At 46.3% G+C, this 5705-nt stretch overlaps 1 pseudogene across 1 annotated transcript; it reads right to left on the reverse strand.

The window, feature by feature from the left end:
• Positions 1-720: 720 nt before the first annotated feature.
• On the reverse strand, positions 721-5336 carry LOC147164247 (uncharacterized; annotated as a pseudogene). The gene is made up of 2 exons (XR_015096682.1): positions 4253-5336; positions 721-4125 (listed from the first exon to the last, which is right to left on the reverse strand). The product of XR_015096682.1 is annotated as an uncharacterized LOC147164247 (transcript).
• Positions 5337-5705: the final 369 nt, after the last annotated feature.

Consider the following 5705-nt stretch of genomic DNA (forward strand, 5'->3'; position numbering starts at 1 on the left):
ATTGGACATCATCATCTTATCAGTAGAACAAGAAGCAAAAGCACGCAACAATGAAGTGTTGGAAGCCTAAGTGGTGCATGGATGTGAAACATTTGGCTTCCTCTATAGACATTCCTTTAGCAGTGAGAGAAGATTGTTTGGCAGTATGTGGCATTAAAGAGCATACATAACAATTTCATTCATTAAAAGATTTTACAGTGGAGTAAGCATATGTGTACCACATGTTGATAGTTAAGGGATGTCCCCTGTCCATGGGGTGCCAGATGTCCGCCGGGGCAGGGTCATGAAGGAATCGACGAAAGCGTCGTGTTGGTGAGCTGGACGATCAGGAGAGACACACTAAAACCAGGAGAGAGGCTGTTGCAAGTCTGAGTGGGAATGCCATGGTGAGACGGGAGGGAGGGTCTTGCGCCCGTTCTACAGTGATTAGTTGAACTAAGACGCAGTCGGCTTCTTCAGGACCTTACGGTTAGACTACCTGGTCCCAGGTTGATTCACCGGGGTTATTCTGCCCGCATACCGTGAAATCTACCTTTGTTGAATGATGTCATCAACAGGGGGTAGCTGACACTGGACCAGTAGACGTGGTTTTCCGGTCGTCGTCAGGTGGTAGGATCGCTGAGCCTGGCGGGTCGTGTAGATGTGGAACCACGTGTCCCCCTTTCCTTCAAGACGGACTGCTGTGGCTGTCCGCTCAGTGACCTGGAAAGGACCTGTCCACCTGGGTTCAGACCATTTTCGTTTGATTACTTTTAACCACACAGATTCACAAATATTCATTTCAAGGGGAGCGTCTGGTTGTCTTTCTGTCAAATGAGAGAAATTGATGGTTAGTTGTTTGAGCCCAGGTGGGCCTGGAACTTCAGCCGCAGCCAATGGATGCAATGGGTGCAGGAAACGGTCTGTTAGTGTGACACTCGAATGGAGTCCAACCTTTAGAATAATTGAATGACATTCGAACGTTCATTAATGCCAATGGAAGGGCTTGCAACCAATTAAACGTGGATGAATCTAAAGCCTTAGCTATTTTTTCCTTGATGTTCCTATTCATGTGCTCAACCTGTCCTTGCGATTCATACACAGACCCAAAATTATGTTTCAAACCTAAAAAAAATTCTACAGCCTGGAGATGTTTGTTTTTGAAATGAGTTCCATTGTCTGATCAGATTTTTCTAGGAAACCCATGCGTTGGAATGTAGTGATTAACCAAATGTTTTATCACTATGCTTGATGTTTCAAATTTGCAGGGATATGCCTCTGGCCATCCTGAAAAGGAATCTACTATGACTAGCAAATACCGGTAACCTGACACTGTTTTAATAATGTCAGTGAAATCCATTGAAATCACCTGTCCAGGGACGTCCACGTCCGGATCGTGTACCCCCTGCGGTGGTTTTGTTGTAGGCATACTGTTAGACCTACTGCAAACGCTGCAGTCCTGCAGTTCACCTTTAACAATTTGTCTCATGAAAGGATGCCACCAGGAGTGGAGTCGTCTCAGTGTTTCTTCCACACCTACATGACATGTTCCATGGGCTTCAGAAATTAGATTTTTCAATTGTTTCTGAGATGGAATGCATTTACCCTCTTTTCGCCATATGCCATCCTCATCTTTGACACCTCCTTTCGACTTCCACACACTCTTTTCTTCTGGACTAGCTTTTTCCTGTCACAACTTAACTGTTTCTACTGTCACCTCCTGTGGATTGTCACATTCAGACTCACTTACAGTTAGTTGGAGTGTTGGTCGGTACCCCGCAACCTTTTTTGCTGCTCGATCTGCTGATTCGTTTCCTGCCGATACAAAATCTTTAGTTCGAGAGTGACCTTTACATTTTATTACTGCCACCGCTGTTAGGAGCATTAAAGCATCTCGCAATTTGAGAATGTCATCCTGATGTTTAATGGATGGACCGGTTGCAGTTTGGAAATTGTTTCGCTGCCATTCTTTTAATGCAACATGAACTGTCATGTGTGCATACGCCGAATCTGTGTAAATGTTTACTGACTGGTTTTCTGCCAATCTGAGAGCTGCTGTCAATGCCAAAATTTCAGCTCTTTGTGCTGACTAAGAGCCTGAAATTATTTCTGCTTGGACTTCTTCAAAACCTGTTTCTGTGGGTTGGGTTACTGCCAATCCAGATTGTAGGCCATCGTTGCCTTTGAAGCAACATCCATCTGTGAAAAGGATCAAGTCCGGGTTGTCAATAGGTGTCTCATAGAGTTCAGTGCGGAGTGAGTTTTCTTCCGTAGTTCTTTGTATGCAACAATGCGGTTCTCCTTCGAGCAGACCTTCAGCCATGTTTACTCCTTCATGAGTAAAGAGAACATGTGGTTGTGTTAAAATTGCTTAAATTTTTCTTTGACTTCCTCCAGTCATGGTGAACTCTTGACTGTGATTGTGATTGTAGGAGTAGCAAACACCATTCCAAGTGAAAGCAAGAAATTGCTTCATTGAAGGATAGAGTGGAATGCAAAATAAAGCATTAGCCAGGTCAATGCAAGTGAAATGAGTGTGGGTTGATGTAATTTGGGACAATGCCGAGTGAGGGTTCGGGACAGGCAAAGTAGGAGTTAAGACGGCCGCATTAATCACTCGCAGGTCATGGAACATGCGAAACTTTCCAGTGTCTTTCTTCTCAATGGGTAAAATAGGCGTGTTATAATCAGAGCCGGGAATTTCACACAACACTCCTGCTTTGAGCAAGCCGTCAATTGTTTCCGAAATGCCAATCATCCCAGCCTCTTTTACAGTGTATTGGGGAACATATATAATTGTCCTGGTTTCATCTGAAACACAACAGGTGAGACGTTACAGAGACCAACATCAATGGGATCCATAGACCACAGCTATGTCGGAAGGGAATCAAGAAGATGACCAGCAAAATCGCTGTCGGTTGTTTCACGTCCATGGTGCCTATCCAGAAGCTGGTGCTCCAAAACGGAAGTGGGTACAAATGTGTTAGACTGAATCCAATAAGCATCAAGTTATGTGGAATAGAGCAATTTAGTGTGAAATTAATTTTGCCAATCAGTGGCCTGTGTGCATGCCAGGACAAACGGACTGAGATCCTTCGCTGTGTGCTGAGGCGAGATCATCAAGGAGACATGTGGGTGGCAAGGTGGCATAGAAGGATCCGGAGGATCCGCCATCATGTACCATTTGAGTTGTTCAGGAGTCAGGGACACCAAAAAGACGACACCTGGTTTGCCTGCAAACAAATCACCCATGTTTAATTTCCTGAAATGCCTCGCTATAGATCTCATCCCCTGATCTGTCATAGTACAGAGTGCAATGCATACAATCAGTTACCATATCATAAGATCTGAGGTTACGAACCCAAGGTGACCAGAGAGTCCAAAAGTGCTCAGCTTCGAGCCAACCACTGGAGTCAATATCCACTCTTGCCCAGTAGATGTCGGCAGTGGCGCATGCCACAGGGCGTTGTTCAACAAGCGGGAACTGGGAGGTGGCACTGGAGGCAGAGCAGCAGTAGGTGTTACCATCCGGAAATTCCAGGATAAGTCCATCAAGGCTGCATTTGATGAGAGGGCATGTGGTGATGAGGAGATCTATGCCCAAAAGATTGACTGGACAGTTAGGTGCAAACACAAAATAATGCAAAAGAGTCTGTGAAAAACATTGAACAGTCACTGGAGTTGTCAATTGCAGGGCAGTTTCTTCACCCTTGAATCCAACAAGTGAGATGCTTTTTCTGGTAAGAGAGCTATCAGGTGGCAAAGCTGTGATGGTAGAATGCCGAGCTCCTGTGTCGACCATAAATAATAAAGAGGATCCTCCTACCGTCAGGATCATCAAAGGCTCCTGCAGGCCTAAGCATGTGGATTCAGGGCACCATCATTGTGGAAACTGTCCACCAGAGGGAGGCATATACTGTTGGTTTGGCACCGGGGAATATCCTTGATGCTGTGCAGGATATCCTCTCCCTCGGGGATGGTTGTAGCCTCCTCGATTGTAGCCACGTGCAGGTTGTTGGCCTCTGCCTCTCCACCCAGACGCTTGAGGTCGCTGTCTGCAATCGCGGGCCCAATGACCAGGCCGTCCACAATTGAAGCACATGTTACGGCCACCAGGGGGCGCACCTTCACCCATGAATTAACCTGCTTGATACATCATGCACACGGAACCGACAGAGGGAGATGAGATCACAGCAAGAGTGGCTTCCTGCTTTTTCAGATTTTGCAACTGCAACATAGCAAGTTGTGTTTCTGTACTTTTGTGTTTGTCTACCTTAGACTCTTTTTCTTTAGCATGTCTCCTCAAATGATGTTTAAGATGTGACAACCACCGGTCAACCTCAGCACCGGGAAGATTGGCCTCCATGGCCTGTGCCACAGACTTGGGAACGCCCTTCAAAATGGCTGCTCGGAACACTTGCGAATGCAAGGCGGAGGCCGCAGGGGCGTGTCCTGTTTTCAGAGTGTAATCAGTGAGGGCCCGATCAACAAAAGCCGTGGCCTCCTCATCTGCCTTGGGAGCAAACACCAGATCTGAAATGGCACACTCAGGGAGGGGAAACAAAGCGTCTAAGGCTGTAGACAAGGTTAAGTAATTTTCTCGCGTAAGAGCCTGATTATCGGGGAGAGAAGAGAAACCTAAATTTTGCATTAGAGTATTCAACTGTGAAAGCGGACATGATTGTGTAAGAAGAACACGGATATCACCTGCTGTTAACATTTGTCCCGTAACCGCTCTCTGCACTGCTTGAAACCAATTGGCCATATTGCATAGGCAGAAGTTTCTGCATCAACACACTCACATCAGTGAGAGAGAAAGGTTTGTAAAACATAGCAGAGTTACCAGTGGACGGGTCAACTTTGGCTAACATGGGTGCCTGCAAGATTTGGGAACGTGTCAGAGGCCGATGAGGAGGAAAAGCTGGACCTTCGGAAGATTCTTCGGGGTCTTCAGGACCTCTGGTTCGGTCCAAAACGGAGTCAGGGCAGGCACCTGAAAAATTCTGGACATGACACTTTAATTCTGCTACTTGATTCTGTAACTGAGCAATGTACGACCTGTTTTCCACTTCCCCAATTGAAGGGCCTCTAGCTGCGTGTTCCGCAGCGCAGAGGGCGCGGTTCTGCTTTTCCGCTTCAGCGTTTGCTCTGTCTTCATGTTCAGTGGCGATTCTCTTAAGCTGATCTCTGATATTTTGTGGAACCTCTTGGTGTCTGTTTAATTCTGTCTTGTACAGTCCTCGCTGAGTCAAACGTGTGAATGGATCAGCTCTCAAGTCTGCAACTTTTTCCAATCTTCCTTCTAATTCTCTGATGGCGGCGGTCACTCCAGCAGCCAAAGTATTCCGCAACTGTATTCATATTCGATGTCCGTTGTAAGCGAGTGAGAGACGTTCGATCGTCTACATCTACTTCAAGTCGGCCCGCAGTTACATTCAATACTGGAGCCTGAAATTCACTTAAAACTTTCCTGACTTCATAGTAAGGTGACGGTACACATGGGTTAGTTGGAGACAACGCCGAAAGCCGTTTCTCCTCCGAGCAAGGAGGCAGCCCGGAGGGCACTTTGGATGTTGACGGTACCAGACCAACACTCTCTTCCTTGGCAGCCAAACGGGACAACTTTAACGCACATCCTATCGCCATCATTATTGCTCTCACTTTCATTTCCACAACTTTTTTAACATTCTCTCTCACCTTTCTACCTTTTGGAGACAACCTGTTAG

The sequence above is a fragment of the Leptonotus elevatus genome, chromosome 12 (assembly GCF_054856555.1).
Source record: "Leptonotus elevatus isolate MCC_2025b chromosome 12, RoL_Lele_1.0, whole genome shotgun sequence".
NCBI classification, from domain to species: domain Eukaryota; kingdom Metazoa; phylum Chordata; class Actinopteri; order Syngnathiformes; family Syngnathidae; genus Leptonotus; species Leptonotus elevatus.